The following is a 23,983-nucleotide window of genomic DNA, read 5'->3' as shown; positions in this document are numbered from 1 at the left end:
CTTCTCTTTCTTGAGTGTTTGGGTTACACTCTCGGCCATAATTTGGTAGGATATCTCTCGGGCTAACAGTTTGTCTGGAACATATAGAGGGAGAACATGCGGTTTGGCTTGGCTTCCATAAACCCTAATATAGGTAAAATTCTCTTCTCCAAACCATCCTGCTACAGCTGGTAAGTCGAAGGAAGCGAGATAGGAAATTTTGGGAATAGGCCGATCAAAAATGGAATAATGAATGGGAAGCATAAAACCATTGCAAATTTGATACAAATGGTCCTTATAAGAGGACTTCCACAATTTCTGATGATACAAATGAATGGGCGAAGGGTCCTGGGTGGTCCATCTCCAACCGAGGATGGGAAAGTCAGAGTTAAAACACAATGTGTCCATAATGTAGGCGCTATAATAAAATGGGGGGATTTTCCTTTCGGTGACTACAGATTTAGCTCTAAAATCCCGAACAGCTATAGTCAACTTATCAGAAAGAATGGTGGCCCAATCCATGATTATACTATTAACAGCGGCCTCCATCAGGGGAACCATTTCTATATCGAAATTGGCAGAATCATGTAATCCCCATAGCCTACACATCATAATTCCCACATAGCAATAGGGAGAAGCCAAAGAATCAACAGAGTACTTACCCGAGCTTTCGTGCTTGTCTTTGGCCGGGTTCTGCCTCCAATCCTGAATGGGCTCGGATGGTACTTCATTTTCAGCTGCAAACTTCTCCACGAAGTCTTTGTTGTAGATTTTCTCTGGCTCAGGCAGGTGATACATTTGCCTTAGGTGCTCTGGCTTAAACGACCCGAAAATCCGTCCGTCTCTTGTGTGGAACGTTCTGTCAATGATTGGAATTTCCTCGATTGCCCATCGCACTACATCGGTGTAGGGAAGGACTTGCTCTCTGGCCGCTATTCTGTGAAGAAAGGAATCAGCCAACTCTTTGAGAGTTGCGTCGGACTTTTTGAGTGAGTCCGCAGTAGCCACTATCACTGAAACTTCCGGTTGCTCAACTTCTAGTAAATTATATGTGCCCTGCCATGTAGTCTTGTTAAGACCAGTGCACGTAGTGTCTGAAATGAGGCCTTTCTTCTTATCTGCAGCAGCTTGACCTGCTACGGGTGTAACAACAGAGCCCGTAGTCCTCTTGGATCTTTTCCCCATCATGCTTAAGCTTCTCTCAAAAGACAAATTCTACACAATTGCAAGAGAAATCGTAACAACATAATAACAATGACGCTTCACGGCGGGATAGATATATCATTTGAAGCATGCCAAGATTAATTTTCAAAAGTGGCTGCGGATCCAATTACTGAGAGGATATTGCAGATGAATTAATGGTGGTTTGAGGCCTACTACCCATTAAATGTGATGATTACACCGTTATCCGGGTGAATGACTCACTTAAGCGTGCAACAGATATTCTGGCGGTTAAACGCAGGTGTTCGTTAATTGAAGGGGCAAAATCTTTTAAATACACACGCATTACCTTATCCCTTGCATTTAACGGCATTTTGGGATTAGCGCTTTGTCAACTGGATATGAATATAAAATTAGAGCTTTAAGTAATGGCTTTTAAGAATGCTGACCACCGATGAGCGATATCGCATCGCCTCGGGAAATAAGTGCTGCACAATTATCACCAAAAGATCCTGCCGACAGCCGATAAGCGATATCGCATCGGGCCGGTGCATGGAAACAGAGTTAGGTGCATATAAAGTGGTTTGGGGGTTGCTGATTGCGATATCGCATCGCATCGGGGGTAGGAACCGGGTGCCTTATTGAAGTGTATGGAATTCTGCCGACGGCCGATAGCGATATCGCATCGGGTTGGGATTTATAAAATAAAGTGGTTCCACATGAGGTATCGCCAATAGCCAATCGCCGATATCACGTCGCGTCGGGGCATGAGTCATGTGCCGTTAGTGGTGTGCATGTAACATTGCCGATCACCGATAGCGATATCGCATCGGCGGAGATCAAAATGCCATTTGAATGCATCTTTCATGTTGTTGCGATATGCGATCTTGCGATCGCTTTATCGCAATAACAAAAGATTATTTATTATTTGAAACATTAATATCCCAAAAAGGCTTAAATACATGAAAACGCGTTTGATTATCTGGCCTTTTTGAACATACAAGCATTGATGCCAAAATTTTAAAAGGGACCCATTCCATATGTTAATTTTTTTGTAAATAAGAATGATATGAAATGGGGGGTTGTTGTAGGGCACAACAATTGGCGATTCGCTGGAAGAACCAGTTATCTCTAAAATTAAAACAAACACTTAAGCTTTTTTGAAAATAGAAACTCAATCATAAGGGAAAACTTCTAATTTAACTGGATATTCGCGCGTTCTGAACCAAGTGAATTCTGTTAACTTCTTTCCTTTTGGTTTTGAGAAAAATAAATACATTCTAAGTCTTAAAATAGGCCTTTATTGGTTTATAATGATAAAACAAAAACTTTCCCAAATTAGCTTTTATAATTAACCCCTCTGTCATAGGTAGAGCCTCTGCTGCCAGCAAACGTTTATAGTCTCGACAGGGATACCTTTTAACCATAGTATTATTCACTTTTCCATTCACATAAGATTGTAGTTAACAGAATGAAACTAAAATATGTTCCCATATTTTATTTTTTATCTGTTTTTTTTTTTTTTTTCTTTGTCATTGATAAGATAAAAAGCCATTGTCCTGGTTTGGTGGCCAGCTGTTGACAATGCCATTCACTGGTAATAATTTAACTGAACAAGCCGGCTCGTGATGAGACATCTTGTCTTGAAATTTCAAGCCATTACCCTGTTATGATAGGCAGTATTGGTAATGTCAGTCAAATTACTTTCCTATGAACATGGTAAGTAGGCTTGTAATAAGACCTCTTATCTTTAATCTTCTATATTTTAGAATTACACTCTGAGTAACCATAAACTTTAGTGAATGTGGTGAACAATTTTCTCCTTAAGAGCAAATGGATGACAGGTGAAGAGTTGAAGATGCTGAAAATGGGTTAGTTTTCCTCTTAAAATGAATAACCTTTGGAGACCAGTTTTGAAAACAGAAAATGATTCACAGAACTTTTACCTTTCGAGAAGAGTCTTCAAAACGTTAGGTGGTGATTTCAGAACACACAGATATCTAGTTTCCTAGAAATTATTCCTTTTGCTTGAGGGTTCTACTATCTAAAAGCAAATATTCGTATTATTTTGTGAGACAGCTTCTTCAAACCAAGCTAAAGGTCAATGGAGATACTCTACAGTTTTATTTCCTATCGATCCTACAAACTACACAAATCTACAAAGAGGAGAAGGGATTACCTTCTCAATTAAAGAATTTCTTCAAGATCAGGCCATTAACAGGGAGAGAATCTCTCAACCCTGATAAATCTTGCAATATAAAGGTTGAATGGCATATCTTCTCATAGATCTGAAACGGTCCAAGCCACATTTTCTGAAATTTGGTATGCTTACCTTTATCTTCATGGGCCTTGTGCCATTTGAGAACTAAGTCACCAACTTGAAAGTGTTTGGAATCGGATGAGGTTAAGTCAAATGAAGCTTTGATGATTTGTTGATGTTTGGCGTGAGTGATTCTGGCTTTCTCTCTTTCTTCTTCTAATTTGAGAATCTGGTCATGTCTAAGTTGGATAGAGGAAGAAGGAGTCTCTTCGATGTACTGTACTAGGGCTAAAGAGGGTAGAACAAGATTGGTAGGCAATACTGCTTCTTTTCCATATACTAGGTTAAATGGGGAAGAACCTATAGAAGCCTTTTGTGTAACCCTGTCAGCCCATAATGCAAAAATTAGAGATTTGTGCCAGTTTCTATGATTCTGTTCAACAGTTCGCTTAATAATTTTGATGAGATTCTTATTAGTAGATTCGGCTAAACCATTTCCCTGGGGATAATAATTAGCAGAATATTTCAGTGTAAACCCTCTCTTAATAGCGAAATCATATATAGCATTTCCTGAGAAATAGGAAGCATTATAAAAAACGAGAGCGTTTGGGACACCAAACCTGGTAATGATGAATTGGTCTATGAACTCGATGATTGCCTCTGAATTTGCTGCCTTCAAAGGAATAGCCTCTACCCATTTGGTAAAATAATCGGTAGCGGTGAGGATATACCTATGTTGTTTGGAAGATGGTGGAGTAATTTCTCCAATGATATCTAATCCCCATTGTTCAAATGGTTGTTCAATGTTGACAGGTTGCAGAGGGAAAGCTGATTTCCGTTGTCTTCCACTAGAAGTTTGGCAATTGAAGCATTTTCTTACGTATTCATGAGCATCTCTAAACAGTGTAGGCCAATAGTATCCAGCATGAATAACTTTGTGGGCTGTTGTGTCTACTCCAAAATGTCCTCCCGCCGGCCCATCATGTAGCTCCTGTAAAACCTTTTGAGCTTCAGGTTTCTCAAGACATCTTAATAGGATAGAATCATAATTTTGTCTAAAAAGCACATCATCAATGAGAGTGAAATTATTTGCTTTTAACCTAATGGCCCTTTTATATTTGTAAGATAAATTTGGAGGAGCATAACCGTTCTTCAAATAAAATATTAAATCTGCATATTGAGATTCAGAATCAGTGACACTTATCTGATTGATTGATTCAGTCTGATCCATATCGCTTGATTCAGGAATGTTTGATGCTCCTGCCAATATCCTGCAAAAACCTTGGCCCCTAACAATCTTTGCTAGTTTTATTTCTAGCTCATATTCTTGAAGCGCTGTGACCCAATTGGCCCTTCTTTCACCTAGTTCTTTTTGAATTAATAGTTGCCTTACCGCTGGGAAAGGGACTATAACTTTCGTGTGAGTTTTCAAAATAAAGGGCCTGTAATGTTTAACTACTTTGAACATAGCAAAGGCTTGTTTCTCCACATCGGAATAATTTAGTTCGGCACCCTGAAGATTTGAGCTAAAAAATGAAATGGGTGCTTCCAAGTTGTTAGCATTTGGCTGCGTGAGAGCTGCAGCATAGGATACATTGGACGCAACGGTATACAATGTAAAATGATTAGAAAAATTGGGAGTATTCAAGGCTAGGGCGTTGATTATTGATTGCTTGATAACATCAAAAGCTTGCTTTTCTTCTAATCCCCACTTGAAGACTGAATTCTTCTTGATCATTGTCTGAAGTGGTAATACAATTTGAGAGAAATCTGGAACAAATCGTTTGATAAAATTAATCTGACCCAAAAATGACTGCATCGATTTTTTATTGTGTGGGAAAGGGATTTCAGAAATTTCCTTAATCTGACCAGGATCAATATAAATGCCATCTTTGGATACTATAAAGCCTAAGAGCTTTCCTTGGTCAAGAGCAAAGAAAGACTTCTTTGGGTTTAGAGAAATACCATATCTTTTGCATCGCTGAAAGATTTGATTTAAGTCATGCAAATGATTATATCTCTTTTTAGAATATACAGTAATGTCGTCTAGATAGACGACTACTGATCGATTAATCAACCTTTTGAAGGCTATATCCATGGCTCTCTGGAATGTCGCTCCCGCATTTATGAGTCCAAAAGGCATTTTCTGATATGCATAAGTTCCCCATTTTGTTCTGAATGTGGTTTTAAGTTGGTCATCAGGATGAACCAAAACTTGGTTATATCCGGAGAATCCATCAAGAAAGGACATCAATTCAGAGCCTGCTACTGATTGGAGAATTTGCTCCATAGTAGGTAACGGGAAATTATCTTTCAAGCTCGCTTTATTCAGGTTCCTAAAATCAATACAGATTCGAATGTCGCCATTCTTCTTTCTGACTGGCACCATATTAGAGACCCAGTTTGAATGTCGGACTGGAAAAATAATTTTGGCTTTCAAGAGCTTATTAAGCTCCGACTTTATCTGGCCCTCCAAATTTGGATGTATTTTTCTTAACTTTTGCTGAATTGGTTTCTGATCAGGAAGAATAGGGATGGTATGCTGGATAATAGATGTATCATATGTCTTTAAGTCATCATATTTCCAAGCAAAGACCTGTTTTTTTTTTCTCAATAGTTTAATCAATGCTTCCTTTTCTTCTTGGGAAATTCCTATTCCTAAGTTGATGTTTTGAGGAGCATCGTCAGTGCCTAGATTTATTAATTCAAACCTAAGGGTGGAACTTTGAAGCTTTGCATTAATTACAGGTTTAAACCTGTCTTTGATATCATAAAGATCTTCAAGCTTCACCACGGGTTTGGGAATTGAATTTTCTTGAGGCGCTTGTTTCATCTGTAGATTGTGATCATCTTCCTCAATGACTTGATTGTCATAGGATTTTTACGAAGTTAGAAACTGCAAGATATCTTCGTCATGATTAAATACTCTCCAATTAGTGACATTGTCAGGAATTGAAGGCCTAAAAAGTAATTCTACACAAAATCTATCAAGGCTGTAGTCTTCGGAAGGTAGAAGCTTAGAAGCTACATTGGCTAGTAGGTCGGCTGCTGAATTTTGTGACCTAGGAATGGAAGAAATGTTGAAGGCTAAAAAGTGTGAGGTAAGATCCTGCACTAGCGATTGATAATGCTTAAGGTGAGTCGAAAGGCAATGAATTGCATTTCTAACTTGTTTAACAATGATTTCCGAATCGCCGAACACTTTTAGATATCGCACTCCAAGGCCGATCGCTTTATATAAACCCTGGACCAAAGCTTCATATTCAACTGTGTTATTAGTACACTCAAATTCTAACCTACAAGACAACATTGTCTTTTCTCCTTGCGGGCTAACCAAAATGCAACCTGCTCCAGAGCCTTCACTGGATTTAGAGCCATCAAAATATAAAGACCAAAATAAAGAAGTATTAACAAAAATATCTACAGTTTTCTCAGCATCATTAAAGCATCTGGATTTATCTGTTTGTGAAAAAATTTCAATCTGAGACGTAAAATGATTGACTGGAAAAGGAGATGGTTGGGCAACAAAGTTGCCAAAGAATGATTCAGATGAATAGTTCCCCAAAATATTGTTGTTGAATGCCACAGGTTGGTTTTCTTGCTCAAATTCAGTAACTGTGTGGGTCATATGCTTCTCCCGATCGATCCTTATTTGATTCGGCTTTCCCTTGTAGGGAAGCCACATATGTGACCAATCTGTGGAAATATACCCATGCAGCTTTTCGGACCAATCTCTGCTTAAAATCAAACCATAAAATTCAGGTATGTCAGAAATTAAGATGTCAATCCTCTGAACAATTCTGGGGTCGGCTGACAACCTGATGGTTACAGAATTAATTTCTCCCACAACCTGCACCTTAGTCCTATCCAACTGCACAATATGAATGGCAGACTTCTGGGGTTCAATGTTCAGCTTAGAGCAAACTGAAGCTGGCATTATATTAGATGAGGCCCCTGAATCAATTAAACAGTTGTGCAGGTTTCTATTATAAATCTCATAAGTCAGCAGGAAGGGTGGAGTGTGAGAATTTGATTTATCTCCAATTAAAACTGAATCGGTAATTTCAACCATACCTGCAGGAGGCTGACCTGAATCGTTGGCAGCTCTTGCACTGGGAAGGGGAGTAGAGGGAACAACATTTAATTCTTTGAGAATTAGCTTTTGTTGATGCTTAAGTTTGCTAAGTTCAAACATGGTTATATTTGCCTTAGTTTTCTTCATGTCATCAACAATGTTATATTCCATTGAATCGGATACCACTAGTGTCTTGGATGTTGAAAGAGAACTAGAAGTTGAAGGTTGGTTTTGGGGAACTACTACTGGTGACTTCTTTGGGGGAACTTTTTCTTTTGCTGTAGTAGCACCTGCGCTCCTCTTTTTTGAAGTTGCCTGGGCGGGTTCAGGAATGGTTTTACTTCTTGTAGTAACCGGAAAGGCTTCTTCCTCATTCTCGGTATCAGAGTTTGGGAGTATAAAATCCCACATTCCATGGCATTCAGCTACTTCTTCTTCATCATCGGTCTGTGAAGATGTTTCCTCTTCCTCTTCTTCTTGGTCTGAATCAACGTTAGATATAACATTGGGCGGCTTTGATTCAGTTTTCTTAAAAGTTCTAAATGGTCTTTTGTTTGAAGTTTCGGCCACCTGCTTCTTTATCTCAACCATTTCGTTAGACAATGTTTTAAGGACCTTTTGTAAACCTTCCATGTTATACGGGTCTTTTGGGGTTTTCTTCTTGGAATCTTCTTTAAACGAGACTTTTTTAGCTTTTCTATCTTCCAAAGCAGCTTTCTTTTCTAGAGCATTGATGCGCTTTTCAACAGCAAGTGCCTCTCTCATGTTTTCAGCTAAGGTAGGTTTGCCAGCCCTGTCTACAAAAATGGCTATGTTGGCAGGTAGGGCAGTGATATACCATTCGCTTCGGATTTGTTCACTTGGTTTAGAAGCGGTAGGGATTTTATTCAGGAGTTTATTAAATCTGGCATTAAACTCCTTTATTGGTTCCCTGTGCTCTATTCTCAAATTGGAGAGGTCGTTTATTAAAGTTGCTAAGGACCTATCATCTCCATATTTGGTAAGAAACTGCTCTTGGCATGTGTTCCAACTGGTAATCGAACTAGAAGGTAAGGAAAAATACCAGGATCCTGCTGATCCTTGTAAAGTGTAAGGGAAAATTCTTACAAAAACATCTTGCTCTGTCACTCCTTTTAGGTTAACTGCTAACATAAAGTTGTTGATGTGTTCTTCAGCCTGGGTCCCATCATCTAGATTGAATTTAGGAAGCCATTTTTCGAGAGCATCGGGTAAATCATGCAAGGGTGCAGGCATATTGACTGCCCCTAGCCTAGTCCATGGATCTTCCATTATGATAGCAACAGTGGTTGACACTACTGTTGGGATTCCAGATGTATGGGAAGGGATAAGAGGTGAGGAGTGAATAGGTTGGGATATTGAGGTTTCTGATGTCTGATGGGCGACAATTTGCAATGCGGAAGTGGATGGTTGACCTCGCAGAGGAGAAAATGTAATGGAGGAGGTGGATGAAAGCCCTTCACTATCAGATCCTTCAGTAATTTTCTTTGCCCTTTTCCTTTTAGGTAAAGGAAACTCAGTGGGTTCAATACCGAGTTTTTCGCTCTGAAGTTTGGTGAGAGGGTGAGTGAGGTTGAACTGCGAAGTCGCACTGCTTTCTGATACCTCAGATTTTTGTGGTGAAATCGAGAAGCTCTGAAGTTTATGGATTAGAGACTGAACTTCAGGTGATTCAAGACTTAATTGTTCTGTGGTATGATGGGTTTGAGCAGTGGTAGTTGATTCCTCTTCTTCTTGTTTGGATACCGGCGAATCAGTATACAAATGGGAAGATCGAGGGGATTCGGAGGGGGAAGTACTCTTGGAATGGCTTATAGGTTTGGACTTATGTGCCATTCATAGTTGAGGCCCTCCTTCTAGCGCCAATTTTGTTGAGGCCTCGAAAATCGCTGCCACAACAAAGGGGAAACCACCCGGTCCGGACCTTAGTACAGCTCCTTTTCCGTTTGGAATAGTGGCTCCGACTCGGGATAATGGGACCAGTTTCCCAATAATGGATAAAAGTGGGATGGACGAGTAACTTATGAGGTATGATAGTGATAAGTGAACAGCTAAAACTATCGGCGAAATATATATTAACTATAATCTAATCCCGGGACTTATCAATATTTCAAAGCGTAGCATTTGATAATCTGTGCTTTAAGGTAGGCATATAGATGACTCTAACACTAAATCATAGACGTTTAAATCATTTAAAATTGCTCTGCATAATTAGTTATGCAGAGCGATAATAGCGAATTACTACACATTGTCATTCATATCATTGCTACATGCATGATTAAAAGAAAGGTCATATCACAAAACATCCAATAGTGGAATGAAATGAATATTTGCTGTTACAGCGCATACATGTATTCAACAATAGCAAAAATAATAACACAACAATTCATATAAGAGGAAAGAAAACAGGTGCAGATAAAAGTACCATGTAAGCTGTTTAACAATCCGATGCATTAATCGCTATGTCGCAGTCCTTCCTTCAAACCAGAAAGCATTCCAAACAAGAGACAATAGTGCACAATTGCATAAAAAAGCCTTCTCGTCAAATTAAGGACTATCAGTCGAGTTTCACAAAAGAATATAGGCTGAAGCACAGTAGTGCAAACTTCAGCCTTGAAGTCTATTACAAAATTTTACGACCCTTTCCAAAACAATGAAAGGGTCTATAAATACTAATCTAATATAAATATCTAACTGAACAGCTATGAAATTGGCATCAATAAATATTTTCCATCTTTTTTGGTGATCTGGCAGTCGGTAGCAATGCTTCATTCGGTGGGCTCTTTCCCGTTAAACCTCAACTGACATATCTCCAGCATTGGCTCTACTTCCGGTGGAGTGTTGAGACGCAATGTGAGTTGGGCATCATATGTGGCATCCTGAATGTCGGGGATTAGGCATTTGAGAGCATCTGTTAAACACTTAAGAGCCGACCTTTGAGTGTGCGGCTTGATTAGAAAGAACCAATATGCATCGGAGGTTAAAGTATTAACTCCAGCAATTAACTTTCTCTTTTCCTCCAGTTCATGATAACTTGTTTGTTCAATCATGTTCGCGCTTCCAGGTGTGCACTGAGAGATCATGTTGGCTAAATAGAGTGTATTGTTGACTAAATCAATCATATTGTTGCCAATCATTTTACACCTTAAAGCTGCCCTTTCTGCTTTCATCATCTGAGTGCTCCATTCTGTGAAGAGTATGTCCTTGAATGGCTCATAGATCCTAGGCAAGTTTGCCGCTTTCCCCACATCAGTATCTTGCCAATCAAGATATGAGGCTATGGTTTCTTCGGTCTGATCTAGCTCATTTCTGGCTTTTTCAATTTGCTGACATACTGCTGTAGATACTTCACATAATGGCTCAGCCTCAGTTAGTTGTTGTCACAAGAGTCTAACCTGAGAGATTAATGCACTATTTATTTGACCTGCCTCTGCTCCGAAATATTCGACTTTCTTGGTCCCTTTGATATCTTCGAGTTGTGCTAACAGTTGAGCGATTTGCTCATCCTTTGACTTCATCATTAGCTCGTTTGCCGCTCTCAATTGTGCCAATGCCTCTGTTAATTCTTTCTGCTTCTGGATTGCGCTCTGATCAATCCTGTGTTTTTCAGTCTGCAGTTGCTGGGTTAATACATTGTTTGCTTGTTGTTGTGCCAGCAACTGCTCTTCTACCTGTGCTGCCTTGTTTCGCGCCTCGGCTACTTCTGCTTGCAATGCACAAATCTCCTGGTCCTTAGTCTTTAACAAAAGACTTACCTCTGATGCTTTATCAATAGTCGCTGCAGAATAAGCTCCTGCATACTGCGATAGCTTGGTTAGATCATCGGAGGGGTCCAATTCCTCCTTCCAGACTACATTCCCCATGACTGTTTGCTCAGGAAAGATGGAAGGTTGATCAAGCCTTCGTCTCTTCCTTGAGTGCTTAACAACTACTTTGTGCCTAGGGCTGTAGAAAACGTCCAGGGGAGGAATATCTTCCACCTGGAGCACAATCTGATCGGAAGGGTCTTTGGTGATTACCTCGAGATCCTTTGAAGTGGGTGGGCCGCTGGTTCTGCTTAGAACCTGAGAAGAAGTGGTGTCTGGTGCGTCTTTGGAGCCTTCCTTTCCACTGATAATGGAATCGAATTGATTCCATTGTTAAAGCAATTCAGGATCTATGGAGGTCTGTTTATGTTGCTCTGTTTGGGATTTGCTCCGCTCTTTTTCTTGTTCCAATCTCTTTTGCTCCTCCAACTCTTTCTGCTGCTGTTCTTCTAACTCCTTTCTCTGTTTCTCTTCTTGCTCTCTTCTTTTCTTATCCACTAATTCCTTTTTCTGCCTATCTGCCAGTTCTTTCTTTTGTTTTTCTTCTTCTTCCTTCTTTTGCTGTTCCTCCATCTGCTTCTGCTTTCTCTGTTCTTGTTCCTTCTGCTCTTTCTGCTGTTTATCCATTTGCTCCTTCTTTTGCCTTTCAGATTGCTCCTTTCTCTGCTTCTCTGCCTGCTGCTTCTCTTGCCTTTCCTCCTGTTGTTTCTTTTGTTCTTTATTTATAATAGGAGGTTGGCTTGTTTGTTTCTGACCGGGCTCGCTTGAGGAGGACGCTGAGGTTAATGACAATAAATCTAGAGGCAGTGTTTGCAACCTCTGCTCTCTAAGTTTATTGAACTCAGTTAAATTCTCATCATTGTATCTCATCTTGGCAAGCTGCTTGGTTTGGCTTATTGAATCGGCAGCTACGAACAGGTCATCAAACTCATCCTCTTGATGGTCAATCTTAGTCAGTTTGGCCTGTTCTAGGGCAATGAAAGCAGTCTTCTTAGGATCATAGAGTCTGGCTGGTATAGTGGGCAGGGATAAAGCTTGCATCTTTATAGCCTCCTTTTCTGCATGCTGAAGATTATGCAGAGTGAAAACACCCATCCTCAAGGGAAAAGGGGGCCAGCCCCTCTTCTTCTCTTTCTTGAGTGTTTGGGTTACACTCTCGGCCATAATTTGGTAGGATATCTCTCGGGCTAACAGTTTGTCTGGAACATATAGAGGGAGAACATGCGGTTTGGCTTGGCTTCCATAAACCCTAATATAGGTAAAATGCTCTTCTCCAAACCATCCTACTACAGGTGGTAAGTCGAAGGAAGCGAGATAGGAAATTTTGGGAATAGGCCGATCAAAAATGGAATAATGAATGGGAAGCATAAAACCATTGCAAATTTGATACAAATGGTCCTTATAAGAGGACTTCCACAATTTCTGATGATACAAATGAATGGGCGAAGGGTCCTGGGTGGTCCATCTCCAACCGAGGATGGGAAACTCAGAGTTAAAACACAATGTGTCCATAATGTAGGCGTTATAATAAAATGGGGGGATTTTCCTTTCGGTGACTACAGATTTAGCTCTAAAATCCCGAACAGCTACAGTCAAATTATCAGAAAGAATGGTGGCCCAATCCATGATTATACTATTAACAGCGGCCTCCATCAGGGGAACCATTTCTATATCGAAATTGGCAGAATCATGTAATCCCCATAGCCTACACATCATAATTCCCACATAGCAATAGGGAGAAGCCAAAGAATCAACGGAGTACTTACCCGAGCTTTTGTGCTTGTGTTTGGCCGGGTTCTGCCTCCAATCCCGAATGGGCTCGGATGGTACTTCATTTTCAGCTGCAAACTTCTCCACGAAGTCTTTGTTGTAGATTTTCTCTGGCTCAGGCAGATGATACATTTGCCTTAGGTGCTCTGGCTTAAACGACCTGAAAATCCGTCCGTCTCTTGTGTGGAATGTTCTGTCAATGATTGGAATTTCCTCGATTGCCCATCGCACTACATCGGTGTAGGGAAGGACTTGCTCTCTGGTCGCTATTCTGTGAAGAAAGGAATCAGCCAACTCTTTGAGAGTTGCGTCGGGCTTTTTGAGTGAGTCCGCAGTAGCCACTGTCACTGAAACTTCCGGTTGCTCAGCTTCTAATAAATTATATGTGCCCTGCCATGTAGTCTTGTTAAGACCAGTGCACGTAGTGTCTGAAATGAGGCCTTTCTTCTTATCTGCAGCAGCTTGACCTGCTACGGGTGTAACAACAGAGCCCGTAGTCCTTGTTAGCGCTTGAGATTTCACCCTAGGCTGAGGAAGGTAAACCTTCAAGGCAACATCAAACCATTTCACCTCGTAGCTAGCCCTACGGGGTATGAGAAGGCTCTCTCCGGTCAAACTCGGTAGATCTTTCAATAGGATGAGCTGACCCAATTAGGATCAAAGATATTAGGCTAGTAAACTGATAAGGAGGGTTGATTTAAAGTTTTTGGGGTTTTTGGTGGCAATTGGAGGGAGTGCAATTCAGGGTGTGGGGATTGAGATCAGTTTTTACAGGTGGGTCTTTGGGGCAAGGTAGGAGTTTGTGCTGATGCCTTAAGCTGAGATGGATGATCAAGGAAGAAAGAGAGGGAGCTAAAGAGGGCAAACAATGACTTTGAATCCTCTCTAGACAGTGGAAAACATAACTATTAAACAAAATTGAAAGCTGAGCATGGCATGCATGAATTCAAACTTTATCACTTCTTTTGTTTAATTAGCAGCAATAGAATAAGAGATGGAACACATAAAAACAATTACAATGACAAGTAGGAAACACACCATCAACACAATAATCCACAATGATGTCTGCAAAACCCTGGCCTTCCTTTTCCTCAAATTGCAGAGATACAAGTAAAATATACAATAGAGCTTCTCCCTCAAGAGTCCAACCATGAAAATGAGCAAGAGAAGGCATAATATAGATGATCTAACTCCTTTCCCCACCTCTAGGGGTCGAGCTCAGCTTCCTAGGAGCTGTTTGAGCTAATTCTAAACTGAGCACTAGATAATAGGTAGTCAAAACAACTTGCCTCTAAAACTTAGGTAACCCATTCATGCATTTAATATTCACTATTTACATCAAGGAAACTTCTAGAAGTGTTAAAGGAGAGTAAATGTATCCATGTGCCATGAAAATTACCCAACAATCCATCATTTACATACATCAAGAGTCAACCAAAGTAAAAACAGTGTTTTGCAGGCCGAAATAGTCAAAATGGTGAAATTTCCCTGAGTGGTCGTGCCCCTCCCTTGGAGTGGTCGCGCACATTGGCAGCTGTGTTTGAAGGCCTCCCTGGTGTCCAAATCAGGTGCAAGATAGCTTGTTGGAAAGGGCTATGAGTCTAGTTTCCAACCCCACTGGAATTTCTGAATTTAGAGTTGATTTGACCCCTCAAAAGTCATTTCTCCCAAGGCAGCTTTCTGCAACTCAAAAAAGGGGCAGAAAGTCAAAATGTGCATGTATTTTGAGCTTTTGGAGGCCCAAATCTCCATAAAAATTTGTCCCCATGCATAGGCAAGTGTATTTTTGCATGAAAATTCCAAAAATGCAAAGTTTTTCTCATTCTGAGCTGTCCCCACGAGTGGTCGCGCGCGGGGTGAGACCACTCCAATGGCCAAAACCTGTAAATTTCCCAAAAAATTCACAAATGACAAAATTTTCTCCAAATTTCTTGAAATTTGGGCTGGGAATCCCCAATCAAGTACCAGGCTCAGTCAAAGAGGCTTCGGCCAAAGTTTGGAGTGGATTGGGCGTTTTCCTTCGTTTTTGTGCTTTGGCCAACCGTCCTTGGAGCACCTTCGTTCTCGCCGGTATTTTTGACATTTCTCTCAAACCATGACACCTGTGTAAAAAGTGAAGGAGGTTTTTCTTCTTTGGCATGTTGTGGACAAAAACATCTCCATTTTGCAAAATTCATCTTTGATTACTCAGAAACAACTTTTGAGTGAAACTTGTCCCGATGTGTGAAACAAGGGATTTTGTCGAAATGGAGCGAAATGAAGGGGATAGAGGGCTTCCAAATTCTTGGGGAAATTTTTGGGAGTGGGGAGGGATGTTAGGAAGTAGGGGAAAGTGGAATCTCAGAGATTGAGTGAGGGGAAGGGGTCGAAAAGGACAAAACACAGGCCAAACCTAGAAAATCGCCAAGTTGTAGCTAGAAACTAGGGTTTGTGCAAAAATGAGGAATTTGGGGGATCTAAGGGATGGGAAGCATTTGATAGGGTATTTTAAGGATAGGGGAAGGTGTATGAACATCTGGAAACAAGTTTTGCCGATGATTTGACCGCCCAAGAGAAATTGGCTTCAAAACCCTAGGAGAGGGAAATGAACTTGCCAAAGTGCAACTGAAACATGAACAAGGTGTGAAATGACTCATTAGATACTGACATGATAATGACAACCCTCTGAATGATGATAGGCTCAGCTGAATGATGACATGGACTGACATTTGGGCAAACCCTAGACCTAATGCCCAGTGACCAAATTTTGTTTGAAGACTCACTGAAATGACAAAATTTGACCTTGACACTCTGAGATCACTTTGTAAGAGCATATTTGATCACTGTAGGAAGGCTGAAAAGACTGACACTAACAGTCCTCTTGGATCTTTTCCCCATCATGCTTAAGCTTCTCTCAAAATACGAATTCTACACAATTGCAAGAGAAATCGTAACAACATAATAACAATGACGCTTCATGGTGGGATAGATATATCATTTGAAGCGTGCCAAGATTAATTTTCAAAAGTGGCTGCGGATCCAATTACTGAGAGGATATTGTAGATGCATTAATGGTGATTTGAGGCCTACTACCCATTAAATGTGATGATTACACCATTATCCGGGTGAATGACTCACTTAAGCGTGCAACAGATATTCTGGCGGTTAAACGCAGGTGTTCGTTAATCGAAGGGGCAAAATCTTTTAAATACACACGCATTATCTTATCCCTTGCATTTAACGGAATTTTGGGATTGGCGCTTTGTCAACCGGATATGAATATAAAATTAGAGCTTTAAGTAATGGCTTTTAAGAATGCTGACCACCGATGAGCGATATCGCATCGCCTCGGGAAATAAGTGCTGCACAATTATCACCAAAAGATCCTGCCGACAGCCGATAAGCGATATCGCATCGGGCCGGCGCATGGAAACAAAGTTAGGTGCATATAAAGTGGTTTGGGGGTTGCTGATTGCGATATCGCATCGCATCGGGGGTAGGAACCGGGTGCCTTATTGAAGTGTATGGAATTCTGCCGACGGCCGATAGCGATATCGCATCGGGTTGGGATTTATAAAATAAAGTGGTTCCACATGAGGTATCGCCGATAGCCGATCACCGATATCGCGTCACGTCGGGGCATGAGTCATGTGCCGTTAGTGGTGTGCATGTAACATTGCCGATCGCCGATAGCGATATCGCATCGGCGGAGATCAAAATGCCATTTGAATGCATCTTTCATGTTGTTGCGATATGCGATCTTGCGATCGCTTTATCGCAATAACAAAAGATTATTTATTATTTGAAACATTAATATCCCAAAAAGGCTTAAATACATGAAAACTCGTTTGATTATTCGGCCTTTTTGAACATACAAGAATTGATGCCAAAATTTTAAAAGGGACCCATTCCATATGTTAATTTTTTTGTAAATAAGAATGATATGAAATGGGGGGTTTTTGTAGGGCACAACAGGTCCTCAATCATTGAAGGTTCAAACAATCTCAAGCAATCTACATTTACGACTGAGTAGATGTGCAGGTAAGCTGGTATATCAAGGCGAAAAGAATTTTCACCAATCTTCTCAAGTATCTTGAAGGGTCCATACCTGATAGGCTTTAGCTTCTTACCTTCACCTTGCATCCTATCCTTGCTGATATACATCCAGACCTGGTCACCAAATTGAAAACTATGCTCCATCTGATGCTTGTCATGCCTAGCCTTATACTTGCCTTAGCTCTTTTCTAGCTATTCCTGTACTGCCTAGTGGATCTCTTGGATCTGTTCAATGAACCTAGTTACCTTGTCCACATCACTGTGTCCATCAACCATGGTATCTTTACCAAAGACAAAATCCAAAGGATACCTTGGTGTGAAACCAAAACAAGTCTCAAAAGGAGATCTCTGTGTAGAAGAATGCTTTGCTCTGTTGTAAGCATGTTGCACATAACACAAGTGTTCATCCCAAAGCTGAGGATGTTCGCTGCAATATCCTCTCAGTAACTAGATCATTGTCATGTTAACTACTTTTGTCCGGCCATCAGTTTGTGGATGAAAAGTTGTGCTTTTCTTCAGTTTCATGTCCATCAGTTCCCACAAACTTGACCAAAACTTCCCCACAAATTGGGTGTCTCGATCAGATACAATGGAAGTGGGTAATCCAAAATTAACCCATACATGTTCAAAGAATAATTTTTCAATCTGTTCAGCTATAATCTGTTTATTACAAGGTATAAAAATACACATTTTGCTGAATCTATCCACAACAATATATAAATAATCATGACCTTTCCTAGATTTAGGCAGTCCTCCAACAAAATCCATGGAAACACTTTCCCAAGGGTGAGAAGGAACTAGAAATGGAGTATACAAGCCCAGTTTTATGTTGCTGGGCTTGCTTTTAGCACACATAGCACACCCTCTTACATATCTAGAAATTTTCTCATTCATTTTTGGCCAATAACAAAACCTTTGTAGTTGTGAAACTATTTTACTTACCCCAAAGTGACCTGATATCAGAGAAGTGTGTGCGTCCCTAATTATCTTTACTCTCTCAGTTTGTGGAATGCAGAGTTTCCCACAATGATATAAGAGTCATTCCTTCACATGATAGTCTAATTCTTCTACTCTTTTGCCTTGACTCAAAGTTGCATATACATCTTTAAAGTCCATATCTTGAGCATATTAATGTGGCTTCATGTAGTGTTGGAATTTTGGCACAAGGGTGGCGCTATGGTACAGGTGTTGTCCTTGATGGCAACTCACTTTGGTGACAGATCCCAGTTCAGGTGCTTAGAATGAAGGAAATCTTGTATACGTAGGTACACCTTGCCGAAGATGGATATACACGCGGGTTATACGTTCAGAAGTCGCGTATGCGTATACACGCACTTTTATGCACATAAAAGCGCGTACATGGTGGAAAACGTATTTTTGGTCCATGGTTGTTAGTCCTTGGAACTTGAACCTATGGTTGTGGACCATGGTATCTCATCAGAAGAGTTGGCCCCAAGTTTTTGGCCCTTGGTATTGTTTTATTATGGTTTTGGACCGTGGTATTTTGGAAGGCCTAAAACTATAAAAGAGGAAGGAGATCATGAGGCAAGGTACGATATGAGTTAATTGAATATCTGATATTGTGCTAGATCTGGAATACGTGTGATCGGGTTATGTTGCAGATCTAGATCTGAGAAAGAAGGAACCTAAGCGCAAGAAGGATAAGGGCTATTGATGGATCAAAATCTCAAGGCTTGAACATTGGTATCTCTGTATAATTTTGATCTACTATATGTGGCGCTCTCTTGATCTATAAATCTGGGTTAACTAATGTCTGAATGCTTAACAGAATAAATTATCCTTTATAGATCTGTACGCAGGTTCAGTGAATTGCAGGTGCGTATACACGCTTTTTTCGTGAATGAAAGTAGCGTATACGCAGGTTGGTTGAGGAACAGAAGCGTATACTCGCAGGTTGCTGAACGGTGAAGTAGCGTATATATCTAGATTTATGTTCTAGCTGCTTCTGTTTTATTGCTGCAGTGTTCTGGGTTCAGAATTGGTGTTTGATTACAGTTACTGAGTTCTGGGTACAGTGGTCAGAGAAGTGCTTATTTGTTTCAGCTTTTGATTGGTGAAAAGGAGTTTGGGTTATGCAGAAATTCTTGATGTTTGATTGATGTCACTTGTGGATCCAGTCTGAAAATAAATGAAACGAGGTCCCTGAAAGCAAAGAGAAGGTTGCAGCCTTCTGCAGGTAGGAGCCTGCGTACTAGTATCTCAAGCTAGTACAAGAACTTAGGGGGTTGGAGCTCCCTTCCAGGAAAGATGGAGAGAGTTGTAGCTCTCTACAGGTTGCAGCCTGCGTACTGGTAAAGACTGCACCAGTACAAAACATTGTAAAGAGAAATTTATAATTGAAAAGAAGATAGAGACGAATTGCAGCAAGGGGTTTTCACCCACATTGGGTTTCCTCCTTATATCTTGTGTTCTTGTGTGTGACTGTCTTCTGCTCTGTTTCACTGTTTCTGATACTGTTTATGTGCATCTGAATCACAGATTAATAACTGACATCTGAAAGATAATTCAAATTATAAGTCTGCTTTATATACGGGGGTTTCGTTATCTGTAGTTGCGTATATACGCAGTTTTTATTAACTGAAGTAGCGTATATCATCTGGAATTTAAAAAGGAAATATTTGGCTTGATAATACTCATTCACCCCCCCTCTCAGTATTATTTCCAACAATTGGTATTGGAGCAGGTCCTTCAGAGAAGCTTGATCACTTGAAGGAAGATCATTCATTATGAGCAACTACGAGAGGGAAGCATCAATCAGGCCACCAATTTTTGATGGGACAAACTTCAATTATTGGAAGGTAAGAGTTACTTCCTATCTTCAATCTCTTGGTACAGAAGTTTGGGATATCATAGATACAGGCTACACTTTTCCTTCAGCTACTCCTACAGATCCGGCCGAGAAGAAGAAATATGAAACAAATGCTAAAGCAGTCAATACTCTGCTGGGATGCTTATCTCAAATAGAATTCGTGAAGGTTATGCAATAGAAATCCGCAAAAGAAATATGGGACAAGATTGTATTGAGCTACGAAGGAGATGAACAGGTAAAGCGTGCTAAACTTCAAACCCTCAGGATTCAGTATGAGAATCTCAGAATGTATAATGATGAAAGTGTGGCTAACTATTTCCTTCGGGTAGACGAGATTGTTAATTGCATGAAAAACTTGGGTGAAGAAATAAAAGAAGCTATTTTGGTTGAAAAAGTTCTAAGATCATTATCCCCCAAGTTTGAATCTAAAGTGTCTGCAATAGAAGAAAAGGAAAATCTACGAACTCTTACTATGTCTTAGCTACACGGAATTCTAACTGCTTATGAAATGAGGAAAGGAGGTCCATCTGACAGGAGAGAAGCTTCCTTCAAGGCTTCAGGCAAAGGGGAGTACTATGAATCAGGACATGGGTCAGAAGAAGAAGAAGAATCAAATTTTGTCAGAAATCTTCAACCAAGTGCTGGACGGTTCAGAGGTAAGTTTCCCTTCAAATGCTTTTCTTGTGGAAGAGTAGGTCACTATGCTACCAAATGTCCTCATAAGGATAAGATCAACAAAGGAAAGGAACCTATTAGATGGAACAAGAAACAAAATGCAAATAAGAAAAGCTACTACACTCATGAAGACAATGATGGTCTATCAAATAGTGATGAAGATGAACGAGGTAATAACTATAAACTTTTAATGGCCTTTGAAGATGATGATTACATGGATGCTATAGATGTGGATAGCTTTTATGAAGAGATTTCTAGACTCAAGACATGTATAGAAGAAAAGAATGTGATCATTGATACTCTACAATTTCAAATTGATGAAAAAGAAAAATTTCTTGAAAAATTAGAATGTGAAATTGTTGGCCTTAGAAAAGAAATTGAGAAAACAAAGCTATTAATCTTAAGTTTGTCAAAGGATCTGAAACTTTGGATGAGATCATCAATGTACAACGTTCTCCGCTAAACAAGACAGGTCTGGGGTATAATGGAGAAACATCTCAAGCATCCACCTTAAAGAGTTATCTTGATGCAGCAAGAAGGAATGAGCAAAAGCACAATGGAGATCACCAGGTGAAGCAAGGACGAATTACATCAAGAACAAACAAAGGCTATCAGGTAAATCAAGGGCAATCCGTCTTAAGGGTGAACAAAAGCTACAACCAGCCACAGGTAAAATCTTCTCAATTTTCTTCAAGAATGGATGACAATAGAAAGTACAATCATTCGGCTGGTAGATTTGAAAACCGCAAAAGTTTCGCCAATGGACAATGTTTCTCTTGCCATAACTTTGGTCACAAAGCAGCTCAATGTGTTGCATATAAAACGATCATGACTAGAGAAGCTCAAAAACAAAGAAGTATGACCGGGATTACAAAAAGGACCTATAACAACTTTTCGGCTCTTGAAAATGAAATTGAATTTTCTATTTTCAATAACTTCGGTCATAAAGATTCTGAATTCAGGAGCAGGTTTCAGCAGATAAAGGAACAAGCCTCAAGCACACGAACATGGAGAATAAAGGAACCCCAAACAGAAAGATGTGGGATAGCCTTTTATGCAGAGGAATAGGAAAATCTATGGTACATTGACAGTGGATGTTCGAAGCATATGACAGGTGATAAAGAAAAACTTGAATCATATTCTGCTTTAGAAAAGGGAAAGAAAGTTTCTTTTGGAAATGATACTCCTGCAGCTATAAAAGGAAAAGGCACTGCTCAGTTGAAAGAAAAGGTCAAAGCTGGAAATGTTTTGTATGTTGATGGCTTGAAGCATAATCTTCTAAGTGTCAGTCAGATGTACGACCAAGGAACCGAAGTAATATTTCGATCAAATGGGTGTTGTGTTCGTGATCTTGATACAGGGAAAACAGTGATCAAAGGCAGAAGAAATCCAAATAATCTATACATATTTGAAGAAGGACAACAACAATGCTATTTGAGCAAGGATGATGAACATTGGTTATGGCACCGAAGGCTGGGGCATCTAAGCTTTTCACAAATAAGGAAGGCATGCAAATATTAGGCAGTTCGTGGTCTTCCAGGTATCAAAATTCCAGACAACACCATATGCAAATCATGTCAGTTTGGAAAACAAACCAGAACTAACTTTCCAGAGAAGGAAGGATCAGCTAGCATGCCTCTTGAGCTAGTCCATACAGATGTATGTGGTCCTTTTAGGAAAAGGACACCACGAGGAGAAGAATACTTGATATTATTCATTGACGATTTCTCCAGGTTTGTTTGGTTAGGACTTATGAAGCACAAAGATGAAGCATTCGAAAAATTCAAATCCTTCAAAGCCTTGGTTGAAAATGAATCAAGTTACAAAATTAAGTGGCTCAGGTCCGACAGAGGTGGGGAGTTTACCTCAAATGAATTTTTTGATTTTTGTGAAGAACATGGGATAAGAAGTGAATTCTCCACAGCTAGAACTCCTCAACAAAATGGAGTGGTAGAAAGGATGAACAGAACAGTCCAACAAATGGCTCGTGCTATGCTTGATGAATCCGGAACTCCCGCAACTTTCTGGGGTGAAGCTGCATATGCTGCGGTTGTTATTCTCAACAAAACAAATGTCCGAGTAAACAACACTCAAACTCCTCATGAGCTATGGTATGGTGAGACTCCTTCGGTAAAGAATTTAAAAATTTTTGGGAGCAAATGCCGTATTAAGAATACTGATGAGCAGCTTGGAAAACTTGAACCTAGAGCAGATGAAGGCATTCTTCTTGGTTATTCTCCCTACAGCAAAGCATATAAGTGTTACAATAAAAGACTTGGAAGAATTGTTGACAGTATTGATGTAGTGGTTGATGAAAAAGGATACATCCCCAGGCAAGTAAATCATGAAAATATCGATGAGGATGAAGACTACTGTCCAAATCAGGCAGATGATGAAGAAGAACCCCAAGAGGCACCAGAGGAACAGATAAGGATAGAAGAGAAGACTCCATCCAGATATGTTCAGAAGAATCATCCAGAATCTCAAATTTTGGGGCAGAAAGAGGCAGGTATACAAACAAGAATAACAATAGCAGAAGCTTCAAGCTATTTGGCATTGCTCTCTTCCAATGAACCGTAAAATGTAAAAGAAGCATGCAAAGATGAGTGTTGGGTTAAGGCAATGGATGAAGAGCTTGAGCAGATCAAAAAGAACAACACTTGGGAGTTGGTTCCTAGACCAAAAGACAAGAATGTCATAGGAACAAAATGGATCTTCAAGAACAAGTTAAATGAAAATGGGGAAGTTATTAGAAACAAGGCCAGGCGTGTTTGCAAAGGGTATGCTCAACAGGAAGGAATAGACTTTGAAGAAACTTTTTCTCCCATTGCTAGACTTGAGGCCATCAGAATGTTCCTTGCCCTCTCTAGCTTTCAAAAATTCAAAGTATTTCAAATGGACGTGAAGTCAGCCTTTTTGAATGGAGACTTAGAAGAAGAAGTGTACATTGAGCAACCAGACGGCTTTATCCTTGGAAATGATCCAAATCTTGTATGCAGACTTAAAAAGGCTCTCTATGGGCTTAAACAAGCTCCAAGGGCTTGGTACTACCGGTTGGACAAATACCTTCATCAACAAGGTTTTTCAAAAGGATCAGCAGATAGCAATCTCTATATAAAAATTGAAAATAACAAATTGCTAATACTTGTTGTGTATGTAGATGATATTATCTTTGGAAGCAATGAAGAAGCTATGAGTCAAAGCTTTGCCTTGGTAATGCAGAAAGAATTCGAAATGTCCTTGCTTGGAGAACTGACATACTTTCTTGGATTGCAAATCCAACAAAATGAAGGCGGTATCTTCTTGTCTCAAACCAAGTACCTCAAGTAGATTCCAAAGAAGTATGGCATGGAAGATTCAAAACCTATTTGTAC

The sequence above is a fragment of the Pinus tabuliformis genome, chromosome 4_1, assembly GCF_031772625.1.
Source record: "Pinus tabuliformis cultivar Carrire ecotype Pingquan chromosome 4_1, CPIR1, whole genome shotgun sequence".
NCBI classification, from domain to species: domain Eukaryota; kingdom Viridiplantae; phylum Streptophyta; class Pinopsida; order Pinales; family Pinaceae; genus Pinus; species Pinus tabuliformis.
Note: the sequence above shows the minus strand (reverse complement) of the source record.